This window comes from the organism of the source record quoted next, unplaced genomic scaffold, assembly GCF_019419815.1.
Source record: "Pyrus x bretschneideri cultivar Hongxiangsu unplaced genomic scaffold, Pyrus_bretschneideri_v1 Contig13, whole genome shotgun sequence".
In the NCBI taxonomy this organism is placed as follows: domain Eukaryota; kingdom Viridiplantae; phylum Streptophyta; class Magnoliopsida; order Rosales; family Rosaceae; genus Pyrus; species Pyrus x bretschneideri.
In genome coordinates, this window is record NW_025999424.1 from 2443993 (window position 1) to 2456977 (window position 12985).

The 12985-nt window shown below is 32.4% G+C and overlaps 1 long non-coding RNA gene across 1 annotated transcript; it reads right to left on the reverse strand.

The window, feature by feature from the left end:
• Window positions 1-283: 283 nt before the first annotated feature.
• Window positions 284-1216, reverse strand: LOC125474681. The gene is made up of 2 exons (XR_007256129.1): window positions 820-1216; window positions 284-557 (listed from the first exon to the last, which is right to left on the reverse strand). It is a non-coding gene; the product is annotated as an uncharacterized LOC125474681 (long non-coding RNA).
• Window positions 1217-12985: the final 11769 nt, after the last annotated feature.

Sequence of the window (12985 nt, forward strand, 5' to 3'; positions counted from 1 at the left end):
ATTTCGATTCTGCTGAATTAATAAACAGCTTTATGGAATTCTATTCCGATTCCAGAACATTTAAGTAAACAGCTTCAACATGAATCCGATTCTGACTTCTCCTCAATTCAATTCCTCCTCAATTCAATTTCTCATATTTTTATTACCGTTACGTAAACACGCCATAAGTTCAATACTATTCTGGGCCGTAAAAATTAAAGTCAAACCATAATTAAACTAAGGGAAAATAGGCTTTGCGGCCATCTCCAAACAATAGCTGGCTTGAACATTTAGCAAAAGATAATAGAAAAACACCAGTTGCAGGCTTAGATGATTTTAAAGTCCAAATTAATACTGCAATCACATGTTAAATGACAAAACTTGCGGTGAACCTTGTGAACAGAAGATTCAATTAGCTCTTCATCCTTCAGCCTTCATTTGGACAAGTAATATACCCTTCTCAGAAGAAATCATGTACTTGAGTCCTTCACTAGCAAGCTAATGATCAACACCCCCGCCGACCAGGCCATGCGTTTCTCCGTTGCCTATGTAGAAGTGGACGTCGCAGGTGGCCGGATCTAGCAAAAAGGAGAGGAAAAACATTTACTAGGTACCATTTTTTTTTTATTACTTTTTCTTGTATTTTTCGGCACATTTTACACACATACTTTCTGTCTTTTCGATCCCTAGCATGTATATGAGCACTTACCATGATCCTTTGATCCAAGAAGATAGGTTTAGTTCTTAAACAAAATCCTACAGTACAGTAATATACGCATGAAGCAAAAACTCAAGACAGACGACAAAATACAGAAAAAGGTTAAAGTAATACTACTTCACCTGATCTTTCTCCAATCTTGCGAACAAATTAAAGATGGGTTTCTTTTCCGTGGAATCAAAGCGTGAGAGGCTTCAATCGAGGAGAGATGAAGCTCGCCGCCTGAATTGGCTAGCTATATAAAGCTTGTAATCGCAGCTACCGTTATACATGGCATTCGGCGCCATCTCACCTTCGATAGAAGTCCCTACGCTTTGATATTTTGATCTCGCTTTTAGTACTGTTTTTCAATCTGCTGGCTCCAAAATCCTCATGATGCAGCTTTATATATAGGCATGAAAGAGCCAGTATAGTATTTCTTCATTTTCCTTTTTTTCTTTTTGTAAAGTGGTACTAGTACTGTACTTCATAAGGTACAAACATATAAACTCCAAATTTCTCTCTCACAAAAATTATTAAAGCCTCATGGTCATGGAAAATATATAACACATATTTAGTACATCTTTATTTATAAATACATATTATATATAAAGATCTCAACAGTACTATATATTTATTTTTAAATTTAAGACCTAACCATAGGCTCATACATATGAGTTGATGAATTATTCATGAAATTTGTCATTGCAAAACAGTTTATTATATGTACAGCTCCAAATAGAATGATCTTTTTTTTAATCCAGGTTTTAGTGTGGTTATTGATCAATCACATCAGATTATCATTATCACGATGGGCCTATTTTAATTAACAATGTATGGCATCCACAGTAGATGCCTAACTAAAACAATTATACCTTGACAAAGCCAAGCATAAGTAATTGATAGCATATTATTCAAGTAATCTACAACCATAAGATAAAAATCATGTCGGAAGGAAGAAAAAACCCAAAATGTCATAGAGAGAGATCAAAGTTGTGACACTTGTGTAGAGCTTTTGTAGTTGCAGCACAATTAGTGCCATCTCTCTTGTGAGCATAAATATCTCCCAACCTTTCTTAATTCATCAGTTCTCTAGAGATGCCTCTTTGCCTCTCCCTCTCAATGAATTTGGAAAATGCTGCATTTATCTTTAATTGAATAAAGAAATTAGTACTTATGCATAAAGAAATAAAGGGTTTCATGTCACAGGAGAACGGAACATGCTTCTAGTTAGAGCGCGGATTGTTCCATCTCTCTTGTGACATAAAGCCCTCAACCTCTTTTATATCTTCTTTGTTTCTTTATTCAGCGTGTTAATGGCTTCAAGAGCTTAGATAACCCCATATTTATAGCCATGACGCTAGGCCAATATTTCTCTATGAAGCTAGGCCATTATTGTAATTAACCCGTTATACTATAAATGGGTGCAATGGTTGATATGTCCCAGAACTGAATCTATCATAAAAAATAAAGGGGTTTTCTAACTTTAATTCTGGAAGAAGATTGAAATTTAAAATAAACCTGGTGTTAGATTGCATATTGATTATAGTCATTTGATGTGTCCTTAATTTAAAATAACTAATGTGTATTTTATTCAAGGGGTTTTTAGATCCAGGTCCAAAAAATTTATTAATATACACATTTTAATTTATTTTTTTTACCAAACAAAAGTTTTTTTTTAATTTATTAATTTTATTTAACATTCTTCAAACTTGAAAAACTTAATTAATGTACCTAATACCAAAATGCATGAATTGAAATGTTAGTACCGAAATATATTATATTAAACTAATGTACCTAAATGTGTGTATCGAAATGTATGTACCCAATTGTATGCACCGAAATTTATTATATTAAATTAATGTGCCAATATGTGTGTACCGAAATGTATGTACCAAAATATATTATATTGAATTACCTAAATCTTTGTATTGAAATGTATGTACGCCTAAATGTACGCACACAAATGTATTATAATGAATTTAATGTTCCTAAACAAAGAAGACAAAGTATATTGAAATATATTGTAAAACAAAAATTATTTTATCTAAATGTTTACAACAAAATATATTATGATGAATGAAATGAAAATGAAAATTATAATGAAATAAAATGAATACATTAAAAATAGGAAGAACAAGAGAAATAACTAAAACATCAAAATAAAATTAATAAATGAGGTGATTAATGTACCAAGAGAACAAAATTAGATTTTGATCTTATTCATGATTTTAGTCTAAAAGTTATCTTTGCCAAGGATTAAAATGAAGTTTTCTAAAAATAAATATATGTGTTATAATTTAAGTAAAATTGTAACAGTGGCATTATACAAGTGCATGCAAAAATGCCCAAGAATGCATGTCCAATTTTTAATGAATCACATAAATGCTGATATATGCACATAAATCATACAAAATTAATTTAATATGTATATTTTTTTATGGAGCTAGCTGCAACTGATCAACCTCATATATATATATATATATATATATATATATATGCATAAAGATGTTTAAAATAAGGGTTTTTTGAACTTTAATCTTTGAAGAAGATTAAAATCTAATAAAAACCTGGTGTTAGATTGAATATTGATTTTAATCCTCTGATGTGTACTTAATTCAAAATTTTATTATATTTTTGTTTTAATATTTAAGATATCTTATTTAATGTCATTATACTAAAATTGACATTATTTATTATTATACCCATTTTAATTCATTATATTTATTTTACTTCATCTAATTAGTGTACCTAAACGTTCGTATCATAATATATTTTACTAAATTAGTGTACCGAAATGTCCATGCCTAAATATATTGTAGTGAATTAATGACACATAAGAAAATATGCAAAAACATAAGTGTACCGAAAAATTTCATACCTAAATATATGATATTAAACTAATGTTCTGAAATGTCGGTACCTAAATGTATTATAATAAACTAGTGTACCGAAATGTTCGTACCTAAACATATTATACTAACCTAATATATTGAAATGTTTGTACCTAAATATATTGTAATGAATTAATGACACATAAGAAAATATGCAAAAACATGTGTAACGAAAAATATTTTCTTATATAAGATACTAACCATAATGAGAATTAAAATTTATAATATTTTCAAAAAATTCAATTTATGAACACCATAAAATTATAAATAAAAAAAAGACATTTAATATGTTGACATTAAATAGAATCTAGACATTTTTCTAAACTTCATCTTATTTAAGGATTAAAATCTAATTTTCTATTAAGATAATATTAACAAATAATGATAGAGAGTTGGTATACCACTAATTCTTCACTAATTGGCCTCCCCTCTCCTCTTGTTTATCAGACAGACAGATCAATACACATGCATAAAGCTTCAGAAAGAGGTTGTAGGGGGTACTTGTCACAGGAGGATGATATAAGTTGCGTTTCGATATATCGTAATTTTTGTCATCTCTCCTGTGACAGGTATCTCTTCCAACGTCTTTAATATATCTCTTCTTCCTTAATATTGTTTGATCTCTCTTCAGTGTCTCCTCATGGCTTCACAAGATAAGGGCCCTTGCCATGTATTTATAAGAACGGCTGGCTAGCTAGAAGGCCGTTTTTTATACAGTATTATTTTTAAGAAACTTACATGCATGCATGATCCTGCAAGGAGTCTTTTACAAGGTGGTCATCCTTCATTCGGTAACTCCACGTTTTTCATGACTTCGTGTGTGTGTGTGTGTATGTATAACATTGAATTTGTAATTCGATGTCAATTTATTTCTTGAACTTTTATTTTAGTCAATTACCTTCTTAAACTTTTATTAATAGTCGATCACTAACCCGACATTTGATTTTCAAATTTTCCATCAATTTCTTGTTAAAATCTATCACGTGGCCAAATATACCCTCCGTGGATGAGGGTAAAAGGGTAACATCAACATACCACCTCAGCTTCTTCTTCCAGTACCCAAAACACTGAATTTCACCCACACCCACCTCCTACTCCAATCCTCTTGCGCCGGCATGTCCGGCATCGTTGCTTACATGATCTTCCATACTTTTATATCCCTTGGCATTCACTCCCTTTCCTCTCCCCTCTCAACCCCTTCCACGGTGACATCAGACTCGTCGTCTACGCGGTGCCATTTTCATCTTAGTCACCTTTGTCGACGGTAGTTCCCTCGCCACCGTCTGCGATATGAACGTGCATTTGCCATTGAAGTGCGAGCTCTTCCCTTCGATTTGCCCCGGTCACCTCCACCGCGATTCCAAAAAATCTTCAATGATACCGTCGCGATCGCGCTCATGGGCCCCAAAAATCTCACCAAATATTAATACGTGCCAATCACCCCGATGGTTGGATGGGCAAATCCCTAATTTTCAAGATTTGATCTTGATTCTATCCAATTTAAGTTATCCAAATTCAATCATCTTCAATCCAAATGCTAGGTTTTTTTCTTCAAGATTAAATTTCAATCATATTCAATCCTTTTTTTCTACAATTATCTTGTGAAATGATGGTGCTTCGGAACGGTCGAGAAATTAGCATGTTGCTTGAAAACACAACTTTTGTAGCAATGTGTTCTCAATTTGAACCCAATTACATAAATGGTCATTTCAGTTTAACCCAATTGGAGCAATGGTCCTTTTATTTTAATTCAATTATAGCAATAGTCATTCCAACATGAGTTATTTTAACGGAATTCTGATGAAGTTGATGAAACAAACCATAGCTGTGCGTTTTAATGAGTTAAATGATCAATTGTCATAAATTTTTAGTTGAAGAACCATTACTCTAATTACGTTAAAATAAAAGGATCATTGCTACAATTTTCTCTTTCCTTATTTTGAAACAAACTTCACTTAGATACATGATTTTCATTGCCAAACATTCTGGTTCGTGATACTCTTGGACCATACTAAAAGGAAAGTATGTAATGATGCTTAACATAATCATGATGATGACATCATTGTTATATGGACTAATAATAATTTCCATTTTTTTCCACACAAACACCGAATTCTCTGCATTGAGACAAATCCACGGGTCACTTTTTTGACCGGATTCTTTCAATGTATTCGCACACAATAATCAATGCCAAGTCACCCCAAAATCCCTTTTCCATTAAATATGACATTATTGTTATATGGACTAATAATAATTTCCATTTTTTCCACAAAAACACCGAATTCTCTGCATTGAGACAAATCCACAGGTCAAATTTTTGACCGGATTGTTTGAATGTATTCGCACACAATAATCAATGCCAAGTCACCCCAAAACCCCTTTCCCATTAAATATATTTTTATTTTAATTTTTAACTTAATCTCCACAAAAATTATACAAATTCCAACATTTCTAGCAAAGAACACACAGACGAACCCAAGAAACTGGGCCACATAGCCTCTCCAAGCCTGGAAAAAATGGATAATTGTGGCTTGTCACTAGTTGGACTGAGTTACGGAACTGACATAAAACTGGGTTGTTGATTACTGTTCATATGTGTTAAATGGGCAGGCAGCAGGAGTTCAACTTCAAGCTGGTCCAAATGGGTTGTATTTTACTGGGCCGGATGTCCATAAAGCAAACATATTTTTGTTGGGCTAACCGGACCACCCTTTGAAGTTGAATGTCCAATAAACATGTCCAATATGCTATTAGATTCTTTAGTATTGAGCATACAAAAGGATCAAATGGAATCAATACCTCAATTAATTAGGCATCTGCTATACAGTATTCAGGAAAATTTTAAATTGATAAGAACCAAGTAAGTTGTGGTGATGTCTGAATTTGCACCTATTTGTATCTATTTTGCAATCAGTCCGCTAGTTTCTTTGATTTCACTCGGTGTTCATTTTTCATTTGCTTCCAATTGTATGTAGCCCTTAAAATTGATGATTTAAGTTATTATTATTTTTTTGCTGGTCGTGGTATAGTTTGACCAAATATTCTTCCCCTTGTTTATATCGTCTTATACAAAAATTAGATTTATTAAATCTTTGTATAAAAAAAATCTTTGGAAAAGTTGAGGAAATTAAAATAAAGGCAACATACAAAAGGCAGAAATAAGAAGAATAAATTGAAAAAAAATAAGAAATTATTTTTTGTAATTTTTCATGTTTTATAATAGAAATGGGTGACATGGTTCATATGCCCCAACTAGAATATATTATAAAAAATAAATATACGTATTACAATTTAAGTAAAATTATAATATTACGGGGCATTCTATAAGTAAATTAAAATTTCCTCGTGAAGAGAAGCAGAAAAACATGAAAAATGCATGCCAAAAAAATTATGTAGTAAAATGAAATATAGATGTGACCAAAAACCCCCAAGAATAGATGTCCATTTGTTAATGAATCACACAAATGCTGATATATGTACATAAATCATATAAAATCAATTTAATTTGTAATCACATAATCTGAAACAAGCATATGTATATTGTTGATATCTGAAACAAGCATATGTATATTGTTGATGAAGCTAGCAGCAACGGATTAATCTCATATATATGCATAAAAGCAGAATGGGGCAGATCGTTCTATCTATCATGTAACATAAAAGCCCTCAACCTCTTTTATATCTTCTTTGTTTCTCTATTCAACGTGTTAATGGCTTCAAGAACTTAGATAACCCCATATTTATAGCCATTAAGCTAGGCTAGTATTTCTCTATGTACTCGGAGTCGAAAATGTTAGGGCATATTTGGTACTCTATTTGAATCCAACTTTTTAAACTCAAAAATAATTTTCAAGTTTTAAGCCTTAAAAACTTGTTTGGTGGGATTATTTTAAAAAACTGAACTCAAGACTAAGTAAAAAATATAGTCTATTCTCTAAAAACATAAAAAGTGAGTTTTTAAAGTTTTTAAACTTAAACTCACTCCTTTTTTTTCTCTCTCTCCTCCCCTCTCACTCCAAATCTATCTCTCTTTTTTCTTCTTTCTCTCTACTTTTTTTTTTATTTACATTTTTCATCTCTTCTCCAATCCGCTTTCATCATTCTCTCGGTTCTTTGTCTCACTCCTCTTCCTCTCTATCTCGTCTGATCCTCTCTCTTCTTTCTCTTTCCTTCAATCATCTCTTACTTTCTTTCTTCCTCTCTCCTCTTTCTCCCTTTCCTGCGACCCCCTCTTTTTAAATCTCTTTGTTTAGTTTAAGTCATAAGATTTAAAATTTTTAAATCGCAAACCAATCAAGTTTTTTAGTCTTAAAAAAAAAATAGTTTTCAAGAAATGTTTTGAGAAATGATAAAAAATTTCAAATCGGATACCAAACATACCCTTAGGTTTTTTCACAATGCAAGGAAATTACTTATACAATACCACGAAGTTTGTTTTAATACGCAAGGAATTTGCCTGTGATTACATAAAGTGGGATAAATTGCATACGCTAATGAATTAATTAATCATTCTTTAAAATTAAATACGTTGTTTAAAGTTTGGAACATTGGCCTTACCATACACATTAGAAACTCACTAGTAATTTCCAGGGGGTTCATTTTCCCATTGGAAAATAATAAAAATTTTACAACCACAATTTCCTCGAGACCTTCATATATACCTCCATATCCAGTAAAAGAAAAGGAAAGAGATGTTAGACTCTTGTTTTCTTTTCTAATATTGGTCGTATATTAGAATTGATCCCAGAACTTAACTTGTACAAGAGTATTACTACAACAAAATGCATGGTTCAATGATGAAATTTTCACCCAAGAAATTAGAAAGTTCTCATGACTAAAAGTTATTGTGACAATTTCGTCGTCAAACATTTATTTAAAAATAAAATGAAAATAAAAATTAATGTCGAATCGTAAATTAATGACGCTAATTTTTAAACCGATCACTTGCTTAATTACCTATATCTGTCTTAATCATGGGATCTAGCCATCAGCCGACCAATCATGTATATATGATACTTAGGGGGGTGTATTCAATTGAGATTTTGAGAGATTTTAATTCTTTTAATGAATGTAGGGGTATTCAATTGAGATTTTAAGTGATTCTCCGAAATTCAATGTGTATTAAATCAGGATTTTAAGATAGTTTATTAAAATCCTTAGAAATCTGGCTGTATTCAATTAAAATTTTAAAGAAGTTTATAACATTCTAAGTGTATTCAATTAGAATTTGATTTTAAAGAATTTCAAAAGGTTGAGGAATTAGAGGGAATTGGAGAGATTTTGTAGTGTATTTTAAACATCCACAAATCTCCCCTCTCCCCATGAGATTTCGAGAGAATTGAATCAAAATTTTACATGGAATCTCTACAAATCAATTAAACTCCATTAAAATCCATAGATTTATAAAACCATTAAAATCTCTTCAATTCCCAATTGAATACACCCCCCTTAAACTTTGGGAAGGGTCTTGTGTAGAGAAGCCGGATTAGGGAAAAGTGAGAGCGAGGTGAGATCAAAGGTGAGCCAGGGTTAGCATAATAAATTATGAGGTAAAAAAAAAGTTGGAGTTTCATCATAAAATTAATTGGCAATATGGTGAATAGTCCCACCTCTTTATAACATTTCTCCGTTCATCAATGTGAGACTCTTTTACCTTCACATCCTCACATGCCCCATAACGTACGTATGGTAAAGTTTCAAGCCAAACACGTGCATAACACGAATTGGGTGATGTAGAACACATGTGGCCGTTGTGCTTCACATGTGAGCCAACGTGCCATGATATCATGAAAAAAGTTTGGGTTCTACAATAAAACTAATTGGCAATATAGGGATTAGCCAACATCTTAGCCTTGACAGAAACAAACAAACAAAAAAAAAAAAAAAAAAAACCTCTTATTATAAGTCCTTATAAAGTTTCTCTTTTCACCGATGTGAGATTCTTTTATCATACATATTCACATAGAGTGGGGCTGTGGATATATTTCGTGACTTGGAGCCAGCACACGTAATCTGATTGCCCGAGCCCAAAATTTCTTCAAACTTTAAAAGGAAATGATAGATATCTCAACCCCTCCTCCACGGTGCTTCATTTTTCATGGACAGTGCTAATTTTTGTGCTCAATATTCCACATATACGATCTGTAAGCAATCGTGCAGTCTGGTACAACATGCCTTGAATATATTAACAATCCAGTTGAGATTGAGCGGGGATGTTGAATATATCACCGCCAGCTCATCAAAACAGTTGTAAAGGATTGGATGATGTAATAGTTAATTGAAAGAGTTAGTTAGTCCTCTAGTAAGCTATATATAGCTATTGTAAGCAGATAGTAAAGCAAGTTCAATGAGTTTAATACAAAACCTTCATTCATTCCTTTCTCACATTTCACTTCTCTCTGTAAAACTTCATTTCTTGATTTTATAATTGTTCATCTCTGCTACTTCTCTAATGTAGTTAATAAATAGCATATACCAAAACTCCTAATCATAAAAATGGCTTCGTGTCCTTATTGTACTCTTTCTGATTCCACAACTAGTTTGAAAACGGTGCATGTCCAACATTAAACAAAACAACTTTGTGCCAAACTCTCAAAGATGCAAAATCTAGAGAGAACATATAACTATCTTGTTTGGGGCAATTAGTCAAACATGTGGTATGCAAAATCTCATCCTTCATGAATCAGCAACACAAGACACAAACTTGAACCAGTCATAATCCTTAACAACCACCAAAAAACTTGAAACCCAGAAAAGATTATCAAAAGTGAGAAGATTTCGTGCCTTAATTTGAATGAAACTAATTGATTTACATGTCACATAAATAATCGCAACAAGAAACCATTCCAATTCTTCAAAGAATCCAGATAAGGGACTGAAAAACTCGATGAAAATCCAGTAATTACAGAACGATTACAAAAGCACTGAAGAACTTAACGGAAGAGAAATAAAACTAGAAGACGATGAAATCTAATGAATAACGGAACCACCAGAATCCATGGCGCCAACCTGGTGGCTCTGATACCATATTAACTGCATTGGAGAAGTAGCAGAGATGAACAATTATAAAATCAAGAAATGAAGTTTTACAGAGAGAAGAGAAATGTGAGAAAGGAATGAATGAAGATCTTGTATTAAACTCAATGAACTTGCTTTACTATCCGTTTACAATAGCTATATATAGTTGACTAGAGGACTAACTAACTCTTTCAACTAACTAGTACATCATCCAATCCTTTACAACTGTTTTGATGAGCTGGCAGTGATATATTCAACAGTACGTACGTATTTTACACACACACATACTGAACGAAGTCATGAAAACATATGGAATTACTAAATGAAGGAGGTGAGGAACATTTGTAGTCTGTCTTTCTAAATTTATACATTTCAATCAGTTTTTCGTCCAATGGGAAAGCATGAACACCTAGTAAGATTCCTAGCAAGATCGTCATGCATGCACTGCGAATTCATGGCAGTTTCCTTAAAGTAATAGCGTAGTAAAAACGGTAGACTAGCTAGCAGCCAGCCCTGCTTATAAATATACCGCAAGGGCCCTTCTCTTGTGAAGCCATAAGGAGGCACTGAAGAGAGATCAAACACTATTACAGAAGAAGAGATATATTAAAGATGTTAGAGGAGATACCTGTTGCAGGAGAGGTGGCAAAAGTTGCGATATATTATTTATGACAATTAAATAATTAATTAGGATATATCCAAACGCAACTTATATCACTCTCCTCTAATAGGTACCCCCTACAACCTCTTTCTGACGCTGCATGCATGTGTATTGACCTATCTGTCTGATAAACAAGAGGAGAGGGAAGGCCAATTTGTGAAGAAGTGGTAAACCGACTCTCTATCATTATTTGTTACTTGTTTTAAACATACATGAAACCCTTTATTTCTTTATGCATATGTACTAATTTCTTTATTCAATTAAAGAAAAATGCAGCATTTTTCAAAGGGAGTTTTAACGAAAAGTTCACGGTACTATTCACTTTAACGAAAATCACTTTATACTAAAAATTCAATCCTGATACTATTCACTTTACCTTTTATTTTTTCCTTATCATTAAAACTTAAAGTTTTCAAGCCATTTTCATTAGTTTTCATTTTTTTTCAAATTCACTGAGAGGGAGAGGCAGAAAGGCATCTCTAGAGAACTGATGAATTAAGAAAGGTTGGAAGATTTATGCTCACAAGAGAGATGGCGCTAATTGTGCTGCAACTGCATGCAATTGTTGCCATCTCTCATGCGACCAAAATGCTCTACACAAGTGCTACAACTTTGATCTTTCTCTATGGCATTTTAGGTTTTTTCTATTTTCCGACATGATTTTTATCTTATGGTTGTAGATTATCTGAATAATATACCATCAATTACTTATGCTTGGCTTTGTCAAGGTATGATTGTTTTAGTTAGGCATCTACTGTGGATGCCATACATTGTTAATTAAAATAGGCCCATCGTGATTATGATAATCTGATGTGATTGATCTATAACCACACTAAAACGTGGATTGAAAAAAAAAAAGAAAAAAAAGATCATTCTATTTGGAGCTGTACATATACATATAAAAAATTCGTATTAGATGATCGAATTGGTGGTGATCTCATATATATTGCAGTACTTGGAGTAATTAAGTTCCAAAAATCATTCAGATAACATCAAAAGATTATATTACTGATCAGCTAATAACAGTAATTTTGCAGATCGATTTCATCTCACAACTGTTTTGCAATGACAAATTTCATGAATAATTCATCAACTCACATCTGTTTTGCAGTAAATATGATATATGTATGAGCCTAGGGTTAGGTCTTAAATTTAAAATAAATATATAGTACTGTTGAGATCATATGATCACATAGTTTATATTCGTTTCATTAAGTTTATATATAATATGTATTTATAAATAAGCTGTACTAAATATGTGTTATATATTTTCCATGACCATGAGGCTTTAATAATTTTTGTGAGAGAGAAACTTGGAGTTTCTATGTTTGTACCTTATGAATTACAGTACTAGTACCACTTTACAAAAAGAAAAAAGGAAAATGAAGAAATACTGCACTGGCTCTTTCATGCCTATATATATATATATATATATATATATATATATATAAAGCTGCATCATGAGGATTTCGGAGCCAGCAGATTGAAAAACAGTACTAAAAGCGAGATCAAAATATCAAAGCGTAGGGACTTCTGTCGAAGGTGAGATGGTGCCGAATGCCATGTATATTGGTCGCTACGATTCCAAGCTTTATATAGCTAGCCAATTCAGGCCAGCGAGCTTCAACTCTCCTGGACTGAAGCCTCTCACGCTTTGATTCCACGGAAAAGAAACCCATCTTTAATTTCTTCGCAAGATTGGAGAAAGATCAGGTGAAGTAGTATTACTTTACCCTT